The sequence below is a fragment of the Cynocephalus volans genome, chromosome 16, assembly GCF_027409185.1.
Source record: "Cynocephalus volans isolate mCynVol1 chromosome 16, mCynVol1.pri, whole genome shotgun sequence".
NCBI classification, from domain to species: domain Eukaryota; kingdom Metazoa; phylum Chordata; class Mammalia; order Dermoptera; family Cynocephalidae; genus Cynocephalus; species Cynocephalus volans.
Genome location: NC_084475.1, coordinates 17,759,950 through 17,776,337, shown reverse-complemented (window position 1 = coordinate 17,776,337; position 16,388 = coordinate 17,759,950). Strand labels below are relative to the sequence as shown.

The following is a 16,388-nucleotide window of genomic DNA, read 5'->3' as shown; positions in this document are numbered from 1 at the left end:
CTCCCAACCCCCCACCCTCCTGAGTGGAAAAACCCTAGGACAGGGCCCTGCAGGGTCCCTTATAAGGCTCCCTCAGTCTCAACTTTGCAGGCAGCCCACGTGGACTGTACCCACCTCACAACAAAGCTGCTCAGAACTCTGCATGTCTGAAAGACCCTCACCCCACACCACCCCCAGCCCTCTGCTCTCCCATGGAAAACAAATCAACAGAGCAGATGAGCCAAAGAAAGGCCCATGAAAGCTTATGACACATTTTCCAAGTGCACAACCCAGCAATGGGTGGCTGGATGGATGGGTAGTTGGATGAGTGGATGGATGGATGAATGGGTGTGTGGATGGATAGGTGGAGGGACGGGTAGCTGGATGGATGGAGTGCGGATGGATGGATGGATGGACAGATAAAAGGATGGGTGGGCAAGAGGATGAGTGTATGGATGGGTGGGTGGGAGGGTGGATAAATGAATGGATGGATAGATGGATGGGTAGGTGACTGGATGAAAGGAGGGACAGGTGGGTGACTGGATGAATGGCTTGTCCAAGGAGGCTCAGAAACACACACATGCCCTTTTACCCCAGGCTCCCCCCAGGAAAAAGTAGTGTGTGTGGACATCTGCCTGGCCACCCATCAGGACAGACATTTTTGTCACCTCTGGAACACTGCCAGGGAAGACGCTGCTTGCAGGCAGGGCATCCAAGCACCCTGAGCCCAGGGTGACCCGACACCAGGAAGAAACAGGCTCGTTGGCCCCCTCATCTTCCTCCTGCCTGCACATGGCATGAAGTACAGATGCACCTGTAGACAGAAGGTTCTGACCCAACAGTTTCAGGAAATGAGCCCCTGACCACCCAACTTTTCCTTTCCCCGAATTTCCTCTGGGCACGTGCACAGGACTCTGCTACTCTCCTCCTGTCCCTGGCTACTCGCTCTCAGCCCCTTTGCTGGCTCTTTCACCTAAGGTCAGTCTTGGCCCCTCACTGGGCATGCTCCCCAGCGGACTTCACCCTGAATGTTAAATGCCAAACGCCAACTTCTCTGTCCAGATTCACGCACCAGGGCCAACCTGACAGCTCCCAGGAGTCCAACAGGGCTCAGCATACATCCCGAGGCCCCGTGGTGCCAGGCCCCGTGGTGCCAGGCTCCTTGAGACCTTGAGAGGTACCAGGTATCTGCAGGTCTGAAAGGCATCTGGAGAGGCTGAACCATGCCCACCTGCCCTCCCACCTCACCTACCCCATCTGAGAAAATGGCATCTCCAGCCACCCAGTTTTTACAGCTAGAAAGCCAGGGGCACCCTTGGTCCCTCCCTTTCCATCACCCCAAATCCAACCATCCATCCCAAAGTCCTATCAGTTTTAACCCAATATATCTCCAGGTGGCCACCTTGACGCCCATCTCCATGGCTACCTACAATCCAAGCCACCACCAATAGATGCCCCCTACCCCAAGCCATTCTCCTCAAAGCACCAGGAAGGACTGTTTGAAATGTAAATTAGCCTGATCATTTCCCTTGAAACTGTGAAACTGAAACTGTGACTGATTTCCATCACACCTGGGATAACACAGAATCCTGAGCAGGGAATGCTGTTCCACCACTGACGTGCTGTGTGATCCTGAGCAAGTAACTTAACCTCTCTGTGCTTCAATTGTCTCACATGTGAAATGGGATAATAACATTTGTCTCATAAGAATGCTGAAGATCAAATGAGATATTTATAAAGCACGTAGCACTGTACCTGGCCCTGTAAATGCTCTCAGTCTTCGTTAATAAAACCCATGCCCCTGCCCAGCCCTCCAGTTTCGACACATGCACCGCCCCCCTGGCTCCCTTTCAGCTCTTCAGACAAGGCTCCTCACAGAGTCTCCCTGTCCAGAACATTCTCTTCCCTGCTGCTCCTGGGAACTCCCCTGTCTTCCCAGGATGGCTAATCTATATAGGGTCCTTCTGTTCTTTTCCCCTGAGGACCTGCTCCCCCACCAGGCAGTGAGCTCCTTGGGGGCCTGTCTTGTTCACAAAATCTTGAATATCTGAAGCACCCAGTGACATGCTGTGAATGAATGAGTGAATGAATGAATGAACAAACAGTCAGCTTGCTGCTCTCTCCTCTCGCCCCTCCTCTCTTCCCAGAGCAGCCAATCCAGGTGATGCGGGTTCCTTGCTGGCCGGGGCTTGCCAGCATCCATTCCCCCACCCCCCAGCTTTTGGTGTATGGCAGCACGTGAATGAAATGCAAACAACTTCCAGTCTCCATCATCCTTCTGGAGCCACACAGCACCGAGGCAGAAGGATGGCTGGACTTCCTGGGACAGCTGGGGTGGAGGGCCCATTCAGGAAATTTTGTTCAGGAAATGGTCGGCGGGGAGGGGAGTCCGGCAGAGACTGGGCGGCCTGCCTGGCCTATAGCCAGAGCCCCTAATCACTAACCCCATTCCCACCCACTCCCAACCCCAGTGCTGGGCTCAGGGCCCCTGAGGTCTCTCCGAGGAGCACAACAGACATAGTAAACTCAGAGCAGGCAGACTCTGAAACCCCGGCCAAGCTCCACCCCATGCTGAAGAGAGGGTCCCCTCACATGGAGTGGCCAGGCCACCAGTCACCAGGCACTGCTTGGAAGAAACATCGCCAAGAGCTACAATCTTCCAATACTAGCTGAGAGTTGGACGTTTCACAGCCTGAAGACGACTTGTGTCTGGTGTCCATTACTTTGTTATCCAGCATGAAAAGCATGAGACATGATATATCGCTAGCCCAAACTCAAGAGTGACCCCGACAACCAGCTAAGGGCTCTGTGGAAGTCCCTAAATGTACAAGACCAAGTCCTGACCTCACACTGAGCTTGGTCAGGAACTAAAGATGCAAAAGGCTGACCTGTGTACAGCACTTTACAGCTTACAGACTGCTCCTGTTTACTTTACTGCATCCGATCCTCTTCTTTGAGGCCTTTCTTAGATTACACATTCCCTGCGATAATGAGCTGTGCCTTTTGAAATCAGAACACAGTAACAAGAACTACAGTAATAACATGTTCTCATAAAAGCGGCAACGGAAGACGGCTAAACGAGGGAGTCCATGGGGGTCTCCTGCTGGCTCGCATCCTGCAGGCCCCCCCCCCCCCCCCCCGCAACCCTCTGCTTCCCCTCTTTCTCCTCCTTCCAAGGACCCAGGGCCTGGGGTTGACCTACTGTGGGACTCAAGCGGTGGCCTCCCGGGGGAAACGCCTGGCTTCTTCCACTTGATGGTGGCCCGCGGCTCAGTCGCACAGCTAGCGTCAGCAGCAGAGCCTGGAGGCCCTGGAGGGTGGGTACTGGTCTCCTCCCGGGTCCCCTCCAGGCCGCTCCTCCAGCGGCTCCGGGAAGGAGCCACATTCATATGGTAATTTCTCCCGGTCAAGCAGAGGAGTAGGAGGGGGCCTGGCCTGCCCAGTTCACTTGGTGCTTTCCTGAGACTGTGGCTCTCTCTTGGGCCACCTCCCAGAAGAGTGGACACAGCCTGCTGGGACCTGCCCATGAGGGCTGGCTGAGGGCGTGGACACCTACATGCGGGCAGGGGCGGGAGCCTTCGCTCCACACACTGTGTGCTGGTTTCAATGGGCATGTGTTTGTTTTGCAGTTTAACTTCTGTGGGTGTGTGATGCACAGAACAGCCCAGAAACATTGGAGCGTGTGACTCTCCAGGGACCTTGGCCACCCTCCCTCCTTCCCCCAGGAAGGCCACGTCCCCCTGGCTGAGGCTGGCCTTGGGGATGTACCTCTCAGAAAAAGAAAAGTCACTTCCCCCATCCCCAGTCCCCTGCTGAGGATGGGGGATGCCAAACTCACCCGCACCCTCCCTCTCACTTCCTGCCACCCTGCAACTAGCTCTGCCCGCCCCCCATGCCTCCTATCTACTGCAGAAAAGACTTACCAACTTTCCACTTCCCCTTTCTGACTTGTTCTGGGCCCCAAGCAAGCAAAGGAAACCAGAAGTCCCGGTGAGGACCCACTGCAGACCCAAATGGCTACTCTGCACCCCCACCCCAGTCCATCCTTGCATTGATCCAATGTTGATTCATCCAGAGAGCTAGGCCCTGGATTCAAGATGAAACAAAGGGACCCCTGGCCTCCTGGAGCTTACAGTGCCCGTGAGAGCAACCCTGGAAGAACTGTACACAGAAGCAGCTTCAGCACATGCCCCACAGGACAGGTGCAGGGTGCTCACAAGCCCTGGCTGCACCAGGCACAACACTGCACCCCACCAGGCCTGGGTCCATCCCCGGACACATGGCTCAAAGGCTGGTCTGCTAAATATTACTATATGACCCAGCAGTTATCCAAGAGAGATGAAAACACATGCCCGCACAAAAATCTGTACACCGGTGTTCATTCCAGCATTGTTCACAATAGCCAAAAAGTGAAAACAGCCCAAATGTACACCACCTGATAAATGCATAAACAAAAAGTGGTCTATCCATACAACAGAACAGTATTTAGCCATACGAAGAACACCGCGCTGACACATGCTACAATGTGGGTGAACCTTGAAAACATGTTACATGAAAGAAGCCAGACACAAAAGGCCACATGCTATATGATTCCATTTACATAAAGTATCTAGAACAGGCAAATTCACAGAGACAGAAAGCAGGTTAGTGTTCCAAACAGAAGAAAAGCAATTAAAAGAAAAAGAAAGAAAGCAGATTTGAGGGTGCCAGGGGGCGGTGGCAGGACTTGAGGACAGAGGGTGACTGCTAACGGGTCTGGGGTCTCTTCTGGGGATGATGAAATGTTCTGGAATCAGATGGTGGTGATGGTTGCATAACTGTGACAGTTAATTTTGTGTCAGCTTGACTGGGATACAGGTGGCCAGATATTTGGGCAAATATTATTCTGGGTGTTTCTGTGTGAGTAAACATCTTTCTTTTTTGGCGGCTGGCCCATACAGGGATTCAAACTCTTTTTTTTTTTTTTTTTTTTTTTTGACCAGTAAGGGGATTGCAACCCTTGGCTTGGTGTTGTCAGCACCACGCTCAGCCAGTGAGCGAACCAGCCATCCCCATATAGGATCCGAACCCACAGCCTCGGTGCTACCAGCACCACACTCTCTCGAATGAGCCACGGGGCCGGCCCGACTCAAACTCTTGACCTTGGTGTTACAACACCCTGCTCTAATCAACTGAACTAACTGGCCAGCCGAGTTTAACATTTAAATCCATAGACTGAGTACAACAGGGTGCCCTCCCTAATGTGGGTGGGCCTCGTCCAATCAGTTGCAGGTGACAGGGTTCAGAACATGCTACTCCAAAATAGGGTGCCCTGGTGCAACAAATAATTTAAGCTGAAGAAATTTAAGAAATGGCCACTACAGGAAGGACTGTGTGACTTGCTCCTTCTCCCCTAAAGAAGGTCATAGGATGCTCATGTGAGAGGTGCCCACCCTGCACCCAGAGAAGACCATCCTTACATCTGAGATGAATCCGAGCAAACAGGCCTCGCTAAGTTTCTCCCAGTTTGCTAGTCTTAGTTCATACCCTCTCGTCCTGCCACATTTTCCCATGATTTTCCACTCTTCATCAAATCTTGCATAAAATGCTCAGGGTTAACCCTTTCCCTGGGTCTTCATTTCCTTATGAACTCTCCCGTGTCATGGAAAAGTTACATTGAATAAATTGGTATGCTTTTCTCCTGTTAATCTGTTTTTGTCGGTCTAACTTACAGGATCCCAGCCAATGAACCTAACATGGGTGGAAGAAAAAGGTTTTATTTTCCTCCCCGACAGAGGCCTACATGGAACACAATGACAGACCCTCTCCCAGTGAGAGACAATTCTTCCTTGCCTGGCAGCCTTCAAGCTGGGTCACGGGCTTTTTCCTGCCTTCGGACTGGAACTGACACCAGGTCGGCCTTCGGTTTGGACCCACCACACCATCGGTTCTGCAGGTTCTCAGGCCTTCACACTCAGCATGGACCCACACCATCGGCTCTCCTGGGTCTCCAGCTTGCCATGTGACCCTGTAAATCTTGGGACTTGCCACCCTCTGTTATGAGGTGAGCCAATTCCTTATAATAAGCCTTTTTCGCTATATATATATATATATATATATATATGTGTGTGTGTGTCCTATCTGTTCTGTTTCTCTGGAGAACCCTGACTACACAATAACTTTGTGAATATACTAAAGCCACTGAACTGTATACTTTCAAGAGTGAGTTTTATGGTGTGTAAATTATATCTCAATAAAGCTATAAAATCACAACAAAGATCTGGTGAACTTCGTGCAACCCCTGTGGACAAAAGCAGGGACCGTGTCCCCCTTGCGCACAGGCATCCCCCAGGCTCCAGCCCATCACAGGTCCAGGAACATCGCTGGGTGATTCCGAAGCATCCAGCTTTCACACGCCCACTCCCTTCAATTCTGCAGCCCGGAGGTGGACGCGGAAGGCATGCTCCTCATCCAGTAACTTCCCTACTTCCCTGTCCCTCTCTTCACATCATGCAGTGGCCACAAAGGTCTCACACTGATTTTAAGAAGGGCCCTGGTGCCACAACTGGACTCCGTTAAGCTGGAGAGTGACCCAGGAGCAGCCCCTTTTAAATAAAGAAGGAAGCCATAAACCTCAAACTGAAAGGGGCGAGGGGTTGGCGATTAAAAACACAGCCAGTCAAGAAACCAGGAAGGTCTAGCTCCACTCTCATCCCCAAGGGTTCTGAGCAGCAGGGACAAGAAGAGAAAGGGAAACCCTTCCTGACCCCGAGACACCCCACTCAGTACCCTGCCCCCAGCTTGAGAACTAGCTGTGCACAGCAGCAGCAGTGAGCACCCAGGCCTGAAGCCCCCCAACCCCTGGCTGAGGGCTGGGGGAGCACAGGGGGCTGGGGCCCTGCCCAGCAGGGACCTGGAACCTCCAGGGCTGAGTCTTCTGCACAGGCCAGGAGGGAAGGATCACAACTGCTGGGGGGTCGCCCAGGGATTTTCTTTTTTTTTTTTTTTAAAGATGACCGGTAAGGGGATCTCAACCCTTGACTTGGTGATGTCAGCACCACGCTCAGCCAGTGAGCGAACCGGCCATCCCTATATGGGATCCGAACCCGGGGCCTTGGTGTTCTCAGCACCGCACTCTCCCGAGTGAGCCACGGGCCGGCCCCCAGGGATTTTCTTGAGTGAGATGGGACCCACTCCCAACCTGGAAGAGGCCCAAGCCCACCAATATCCCAAATCCTTGGTGAAAACAAAGCCACATGACAGAGAATTCTATTAAGTCCCACTTTGATAGGGTGACACAGGCCCCAGAGGGAGCAGGGCCTTTAGATTGCTCCAGGTTTCATTATAACTTCAGCACTTGGGTCCCCAAGTGCCCCGTGGTGTTAATTAGCTCTTTATCCCCAGCCGTCCTTGGAGAGCCCCACAGTGAGTCAGGGAGCAGCCAGCAGCACACGTGGGGTGAGGGGCTTCCCACCCCAGACAGCCGGGCCCCTCAGGGGACCAGCCTCCCATCCCTGAGTCACGTCTCCCCCATCACCCTATGAACTGGTAGCAGAGAAGCCATTTCTGCTGCTTAGCCAGATGTAGAAACTGAGGCACGCACAGACAGGCCACGAGTTTGCATCTCCTTCCACAGCCCACAGCGGGCCTGGCCCGGGGCTGCGCTCTGGAGAGAAGGTGGCCGTGAGGTTCTTTCAGACCGGCCGGGTTTCATTCGTGGTGGTATCTTAGCATCTCGACATTATTGAGTAAATGCCCCAAAACCATCGTTGAATGAACACATGAGCGGATGAGGCGGGGGCTGGCCCTGGGGCAAGTCCCAGGAGTCTCGGGGAGATGGAACGGGATGGTCCAGGGAGGCTGGGACAGCAGCCAAGACATTTGGAAGAATGGGAAGGGACAGCCGAGGAACTCTATGCTGAGTGGCCTTGCTCTTCCCAGGAGAGCAGGAAGCAGGCCTCGGCCAAGGGACACTGTGTGGGGGTGGCCAGCAGCGCGGCTCGAGGGGCAGCGTAGCAGCAGGAGCGGGCACAGGCTCGGCGCAGTGGAGGCTCATGTGGGGGGCCGCCTCCCCCTCCTGGACACGCGGGGCCCACACCTCCCATGCCCCTCCTCTGCTCCCATGCCCACCTCTCCAGGCTCCATTTCTGGAAGGCTTCCCCCCCACCCCCATCCTGCTCCTCCTGCTGTCCCTACCCCTGTCTGAATTCTAGACAGTGCAGAGGCGCATCTCAGATGCTCCTGAGCCACAGAGCCTTTGCTGAGTCCCCACTCTCCTGTGGCCACCTCACCTTAGAGCCAGGTGTGTGCTTATCACCTAACTGGGTCAGAAGCTTCCAGAAAGTCTTGCATGTTCCACCCACACCACTCAGCCCTGGGCTGCCGCAGCTGGCGACATACACGTGGCACCTCTACACGTCCAGGTCCTGTGCTAGACATCTTCCATTTCCACTTATCCTCACGACCATCCTATGAATCAGTAACTACCTTCATCTGTTTCTCAGACAGCAGACTGTGGCTCAGAGACCACAAACAGCACGTCTAAGGCCCCATGGTTAGTAAGAAAAACAGGGACCAGGCAGCTGATTTACACTTTACAGTGTCCAACTGTCTCCCCAGACCATCTGTTGACCTCACTGAATTTTGAACGACTGCAGCAAGGTGGTATCCAATCGAGCAGGATGTTGGAAGCAGGTGCCAAGGCCAGAACAAACCAGGAGCCTCATGAAACGCTGGCCCTGGTCCATCAGTGACTTGCCCTGGGCCCAGGTAGCAGAGGTGGGGCCGGTACCTGGACCCAGGTCTCCTGACACAGACAGGATGGGGCCTTCCAGCCATACCAGCAGCCAGTCTGAAGTCTATAGAAGCCTCATCAGAGCCACGCCTGGCTCCCCACTGTTCCCACTTTCCCTGATTTCTAGGCTTCTATCTAAAGCCACCCTACCCTCACCAGGTGTGTCCCAGGTGTGCCCCACCTGGGCTGCACCCGGGGGTCTGCTGTGTGAGGAAAGGCAAGAGGAGAACACCAGAGCAGGGCAGAAGGCAACTCTGGCGTATGTGAATGGGCTTCTGCTGTGAACTTGACACATTCCTGGCATGCCGGAAGACTCTAGCGGGAGGGTGTTACAACAACCCTTACCAGGGTTCACTGGGGACTGTGCAGTAGCCCTTTCAGAAGGAGGCAGAGGCATAGAACCCATCTCCCTTCAGGTTGGCCGAGGTGGGCTGTGGGGACACTGGCTCTAGCCAGGGCTGTCACGTGGCACCTGGATCTGTGCAGGGCAGCCTGGCCCTGTGCAAGGTGGTCTGGAGCAGCTGTGCCTCCATGAGCCAACTTCAGCCACGTCTATTCTCTAATTAATTGTTTACAATAACCAAGGCTTACTTACTTGCTAGGAAGAGCAGAAAGCTCCAGGAGGCACTTTCTCACCAATGAAACACTTCACAGTGACTTCACTGCTTCACTGACCTGGGGATGCTGGGCTCTGAGTCCTCTGGGCCTCCCATGCAGGGGGTTCACCTAACTAACACCTTCAGGAATAAGAGAGACCGGGAATGGAGCCAGGTCACCAGGCAAGGTCCACGCAGTGCTCCATCTCAGCCTGGGCCCGCTGGACCACTGGGAGCTTGGAGACTCAGCAGAGGTCTCCCTGGGCTGGCCTGGACACAGGGGCCCTCATGTGCAGCAGGAGCAAGGGCCACAGCTCTATGGACACTAGCAGGTAATCCTGTGCCACTGCGTGTTGATCTGTACCAGGCTTTGGGCAGCCATCACCAAATTTCCTCCTTATCATTAATGTCTCCATTTCCCTGAGCCTCAGAGAGGTAAAGTAACTGGCCAAGGTACACGGCCCCGGAGGGATTGAGCCTAGGTGTGCCTGATTCCAGAATTCAGGAAGACAAGCAGGGAAGTCTGGGACCCCCAGAGACCACAGGGACTGGGCTTAGAACTGCCCTGTCATCAGGTATCTCCATGTTAGTACATTCAGCCACGCTCTCACTAAGTCATCAGGGAGCCTGGTGCTGGTCACCATGGCCTGGTACCAGCAGTGGTGCCCAGCTCTGGATGACTGACGGCAAAGCCACAAAGAGATGGATAACAGCCACACATCGATACGTTAGCAGAGCATGTGGTCTGCACCTGGCCATGCCCCCCTGAGTTCTGTGCCCTCTCACACTGCAGGGCCTGGTGCAAGTGGCCAAGAGACCGAGAATTCCCACCGGCTCCTCACGCAGCCTCCCCGGTATGTGGGTGGATGCTGACACCACCTGCCCTGCGCCGCGTCTGCGCTGTTCTGCCCGCCCTTGGCTCCCACCCACCCAGTCCCCCTGCTACAAACGGCAGCGATTCTCACTCCAACTCATCAATGGGGCTACTGTCCAACCTGTCATCAGTCTTCAGGGCTCGCAATCGACACCCCAGCAACGGGCAGCATTTCCTCCAGCCTCAGCAAACAAGGCACCAGAGAGAGACACCCATCCAGTCTCAGAGACCTCTGCCACTCACACGGGGGCATGGAGGTGCAGCCAGGGTCTTCGAGTCTAGTCCCCTGCCTCCAGGGAGAATGTATTCAAATCACCAAGGACATGTTGCTTCTTCACCCTTTTTTTTAAACAACTCTCCGAGGAGGCCATGTGCAGAGAGAGCAGGAAGAATGGCTATTCTTACAAGGCTCTCTAGAGCTAGGTTTACAGACACCACAAAGTACGTGGATAAAAGGTGAAAATCTGCAGTACACGAGCTGACCAGTCATTCATTCAAACACTAACTGAGCCAGCACTTATGACGTCCGGGCCCTGTGGACACAGAGATCAATAAAGTACAATCCTAACACAAATTCTAGTGGAAGAGACAGACTGACAGGCAGAGAGGACACCAATGTCCCTGCTTGTGTGGGGCCTCCTCGCGGGAGAGCACCTGCCATGTTCAGGGCTGAATCTGCCCAGTGGATGTGGCTCCCGCAGCTGGGAACTTCACCTTCCTGCTCAGGGGGCCTCTCAGGCCCAGGAAAGTCTTATCTCTTTGTGCTGTGGTGACAGGCACCTGGGAGATAAGAGATAAGAATTGGGGAGGCAGGAGGGGGTCCTTCACATTCCATTGGGGACACCAGCAAGGACAACCATTCCCTGATGACCATTCTGGTGACCGAATCACTGGACGAACAGTGCCTGGCACCCACAGAGCAGGGTGAGGGCTGGCAGGGCCCATGGGTGCTGCAGGCCAGACGGGATGGAGCGGAGAACGAGAGGCTCCTGCAGTGGCTGGGGAACCTCCTGCCTAAAGGCCATGCAGGGTCAGTGACGGTGGCTTCCTCAGTGTGGCTCCCCGCCAAGCCCAACCTGAAGTTGAGGTTCCAAGTGCCTCCTTGGGCACTCAGGAGCCAGCGTCTCACAGAGGGTGTCCCCCGTACCTAGCTTCAGGAGAGTGATAAGAAATTTGGGAGCACTTCTGCCCATGATGCAGTTGCTGAACCCAAATTAAAGCATTTACAAATGGCATTTAGGTGGGTGGCCAGGGAGAGGGCAGATGGGTTGTTGCCTCTGCTATCTTTCATGCCCTTTGTGCTGAGCTGCACCCCCTACCCCAACAAAGCCAAGACCAGCCCTTTCCCCCCAAACCAGCTCCAGAGTCACCTGGGGTGAAGCAGCTCCGGTGAGCAGATCATTAACTCTGCCCTGAAGATACCTGCAGCGAGCCTGGCTCAGGGCTGGCATAGCTCAGACTGATAACCCAGTCTCTGGGTACCACGCCCTCTCTTCCCCCACCCCTCAGGGCCTAGCAGGCAGTGGGTGACCCCCAGTGTTGATGAAAGACAAGACAAAGAGGATTGGCCTGGGATTTGCCCACCCACACCCTGTGAGGAGCCACGGTGGGCGAGATTTCCCACCCACAGCTCTGCGGGCCCCAACAAGGCTCCTAATGAGCCTGCTGCAAGCTGGGCAGGCAGAGGTCTTGGGCGTGGAGTGAAAACCTCCCCACCGTCCCAGGTGGGGGCAAGAGACCCTCGCCAGCCTGTAATTAGATCTGTGCTTCCCGGCCGATTCCTCATAAAACAAGCTTGCACACAGAGCTGATCCGGCCCAGCCGCCACCCTCTGAAGCGTTCCTGGGAAAGCTTCCTAAGGCTCTGCTGAGCTCCTGAGAACAGGTCCCTACCTGTCCCAGGAACCAGGATGGTGCTCAGTAAACAAATCAAAGCTTAGCACTGGGAGGCAGAAGTCTTGGAAAGGAGTCCCAGCCAAGGATTATGAGTTCTGCCAGAAGCATCTTCCCTAAAGACCCCAACTGTGGGAAGCTGGACCCTACAGGGCCATCAGCCCCAGGCCATGTCCACCTCCACATCTTTCCAAAGCCCAGCTGACATCAAGGCCTAAGTTAAGGTGCGAGGCACTGAGGAAGACCAGGCAGGGAGCCCCTGCAGCCCACCCCAACCAGGGACCTAGGGTGGGCTTCGTGTTCAGGGAGAGAGGGAGGAAACCCCAAGACATCCAGGGTGGAGGGGAAAGCCAGGGGTGCTCAAGGCTGAAATATGCGGGGGGGGGGGGGGGGGGGAAGCATCAGATAACAGAAGCCCCGCCCCGCTGAAGGGCTTCTTTTTTTTTAAAAAAAAGATGACCGGTAAGGGGATCTCAACCCTTGGCTTGGTGTTGTCAGCACCACGCTCAGCTAGTGAGCCAACCGGCCATCCCTATATATAATAGGATCCGAACTTGTGACCTTGGTGCTATCAGCACCGCACTCTCCCGAGTGAGCCACAGGCCGGCCCTGAAGTGCTTCTTAAATGAGCCTAGAGACCTTTGACTGAGGCTGGGAAGCTGTTCTCTGCCCCAGCCTGGAGAAGGCTCCCCGAGGACAAGAGCAGCACAGACCAGCTGGTGACACAACAGGAAGTTGGGGAGGACTTGGTGGCTGGGAAAGCTGGGAGGGGGTGGGGAGCTAAGTCACCAGGACACCCTGGTTGCCCAAATGGCTACAGGGTTTCTGGGGTGGAAATCCTTGTGAACGCTGTCCTCAAAGTCCAGGGCAGTGGATCTGGCACTCAGAGGATGATCCCACAGGCCCAGGGTCTGAAGGACCCACCAGCCCCAAGAAGGGCCATCTTTGACTGGGCCAACTCCAGTACTTGCTACACTCTGCCTTCTGATTAGAACTGGGCTCCTCGAGGGTAGAAGTCATGAATGTCCCATGACCAACCCCCTACAGCACAAGTGAACTGGCCCTGTCACTGTCACCATGAGAGGTCATGAGGGTCAGGGTCCGGTGGAAACATAGGCACAAACCTGTAGATGCAACAGTGTTGTAGGTGCCCCAACCCAGAAATGACCAGGGGACAGGAGAGGTTGGCCAGGAGTCAGCCGTTACTCAGGTCCCCAGAGATGGACGTTCAAAACAGTGAGTGACACAAGAGGCCCCCTTCCATAGCCACATCTTAGCCCAAAAGAGACCCAGAAGAAGAGAGAGAAGCCAGAATCCCACCCTTGCATAGAGGACTCAGATGGACGCTGGCTCCCCATCCCCTTCTTCCTATTTCCTGAAAGGGAGCCTCCTGGGTCGCCAGGAGGAGCTGACCAAAAAGAATGACATTTATGTAAACACCATGAAGTCCCGTTAAGTCTCAAGGTAAAGCAATGAATGAGAAGGGAGCTCATGCACCACTACAAGAGAACAGGCCCTTTTCCACCTCCTCCAGCGGGTTTTTCCGCATGGGATCTAAACCAAATTCCAGCGGGGGCTGTCCCCAAGGCCTGAATCCCACTGCACAGCCCACTTCCGGGTGGCACATTTTTCTCAAGGAAAGGAATTTCAAACTTTTCCTTGGTGAGCAGAGATGCTCCCCAACCTCTGATAAAACACCGGCACACTTCACATCAGAGAGGAAAGGCGGTGGGGACAGGGATGAAGGGAGCAGGCTGGAAACTCAGTGTGTCCCCAGGGAACATCTGGAAGGAAGTTTTAGGTGCAGAAGGCATTGCCTCTGAAGACCTTGGGCACTGCGCTCCGTGGTGGCTGCAGGGTTTTAGTCTCGGGGTCCTCCCCACAGCTAGGCCAAAAAGCCCCTCGGAAGGCAGGTCCTTGCTCACTGACGTGGACTCCTCCATGTGCAGACACCCCCACACCCCATTCCCTAGCAAAGCAAATGCATACCAGCCCCCACCCCACCCAGCAACACCCTCCTGCCCTTGCGCTCCCAGAAACAGCCTGACATCCCAAACACATCCCAGGAATCCAAAGCCTGAGCTGCAGCAGAAATTCCCTGGCCAACGTGCCCGCACCCCGGGATCTTTGGTTACTGCTTCTAGTGTCGGTTGAAACTGATCTCCAGCCGGTCTTCGGGAGTCTCCTACTCCTCAGGGCTGATAACCAGCGATTTTCAGGGAAAGCGGTGGCCAATTCACATTTCTTCCCAATCCTCCTGGAAGTCAGGGAAGCCCCTTGCGAAAGGGAAAATGTTCCAAGAAACTCCCGACAGGAGAACTTAACTACTCGGCTTAGCTGGCCAAATATTTACAAAGAGATAGCTGTGACCACACAAAGCCCTTTTCTTCTATTCCGCGGCCGAAAAGCTGGTCCCCGAGTGGAGACCAACCTCCCTGCCGCCCCTCTCCCAGGGACCCAGAGCTGTCCTGCCGGCCCGAGGACCAGGCCCTGGGGGGGCAGCGTGGCTCCAGACCCCACCGCCAAGGTCCTCGGGGGCCTGCCTAGTGGCAGCACACCTGACGATCCCCCGAGCAAGCGGTGCGAGGCTGGAAAGAACAAAGGAGCCAGGACTCACCCAGCAGCTGAGCGTCGGCTGCGCTGGACGCCAGAGCCGCGGCCCGCCCACCGGGTCACATGGCTCGGAGCCGAGAGAGGATCAAAGGGGCTTTGTGGTCGCGGAACAAGGAGCCTCCCAGAGCGCGGGGCAGAGGTAGGGAGGGACTGCGACTGCCTGCGAAGGGAGGCTCGGTGGGGAACTGCTCCGAGGGGGCAGGGCGAGGGGAGCGGGAGGAGGGGGCGGCGGGGAGAGGGACGCTGGCTGCAGGCGCGTGGCAATACCCTGGTGTGCGTGGGTACCTTCTCTGCTCATAAGGGACACCAGGGAGCTGGCCTCACAGTCACCCCTCTGGGTGATTCACCCCCAAAAGGAAAGTGAGGAAGAGCTACGGGGAGCCATGGGAAGGAGAGGAGAAGAGCCCCCCCCAGACCAACCTCTGGCCACGCTGTCCTTGCCCTGCCCCTGCACTTGCCAAAGTCTGTGGCTACCCAGAGCCACCGTCCCCTCCTCCCAGCCAGGAACCTGACACCACCCCGGGTGCCCTCTCTGCCAGTGCCCCACCCCGCCTTCCCCATTTCCCAGGCAACCCTCAGCTGCTCAGATGAGGGGGCCATGAATCTCCACACCTAGGCTCTCGGGCAGGCGGGCTGAGTACCAGGAGAGCTAGCGCCCCCGAATGCCGAATGCCGTCCAGAGACAGAGCCACTGTTCCAGGCTCTGGGCAGCCGGGGTCACAGCATGTGCCCAGGGAAGGGAGAAGGAGCAGGAGAGGAAGCGAGGCTGGGGGAGGGGGCCAGCTCACCCTGTGCTCTTCTCCTTGGAGCCTCAGGATCAGACTTTGCTCCAGCTCCTGCTTCTCCAGTCCCTGGGGTGGGGCCCTGGGAGTGAGTCACAGAATCTGTTCCTCTCCCCACTCCCTGCAGGGGATGGGCGAGGGGGTCCGCAGAGGAGGAAGCTGACCCTGTGGGGGCTGGGCCTGGATGCTGGGATCTGCCAGACCCATCCTGGTGCCATGACCTCTGACCCTGAGTGAGTCATTCCCAGGCACGGCCAACTCCCACACTAGAAGAGAGTTCCTGGGGGTGAGAGTGAGGGGAGGGCTCCTGGGGACTTGCTCGGTGCAGGCAGCAATTAGTTCAAGTATAAAGGAGCCTTTGGTGACACCTGGGAAGGGACTCCTTAGGGCCAGTGGTGTCAGCACCATCTTCCTGCCCCTGGAGGGATAACTCCCACACAGCCCCACAGTCTCCAGCTGCACAGCCCCAAGGTATTCAGTAGGCTCCATGCACTCTCACCTTTCCCATTCCAGATCCCCCCATGTGGCTGGTGGTGGAGGCCCCGGGGCACCCACCCCCCTGGTCAAGCAGGCAGGCTGGCCTGTCCAGCTGGTCCACCCTCCAGGTTTCTCAGAAGCCAACCTCCTCCCAGCAGTGGCCACTGGCTACTCTAACCCCAGCTGCTCCAACTTTCCCCCTGCAGCCCTCAGGTCTACAGGTTTGCCATGAAGAGCTTTAGGCAGCTGCCGTCTACACCCTCCCCACCCACACGTGGGAGAGGCTGCTGCTTTGGTGGGGGAAGGACTGCACATCCCAAGCACCGGTTCCCATCGTAATGGGTGGGAGGCGGGTGGCAGACCAGAGATGTGGCAGCCAAGTCAAACACGAGAATCATTCAA

The 16,388-nt window shown here is 55.7% G+C and overlaps 1 protein-coding gene across 4 annotated transcripts in view; it reads right to left on the bottom strand.

The window, feature by feature from the left end:
- The window catches only part of SEPTIN9 (septin 9), a 148,749-nt gene that overhangs the window by 25,103 nt on the left and 107,258 nt on the right, over positions 1 to 16,388 (bottom strand). Inside the window, exon 1 of one of the 4 annotated variants that reach the window (XM_063080272.1) lies at positions 14,732 to 14,813. The exons of the other annotated variants lie outside the window; for them this stretch is intronic. The gene's annotated coding sequence lies outside the window, so the exon portion shown is untranslated. Of the gene's footprint in view, positions 1 to 14,731; positions 14,814 to 16,388 lie in introns of those variants that run through there. 4 annotated transcript variants of the gene reach the window in all.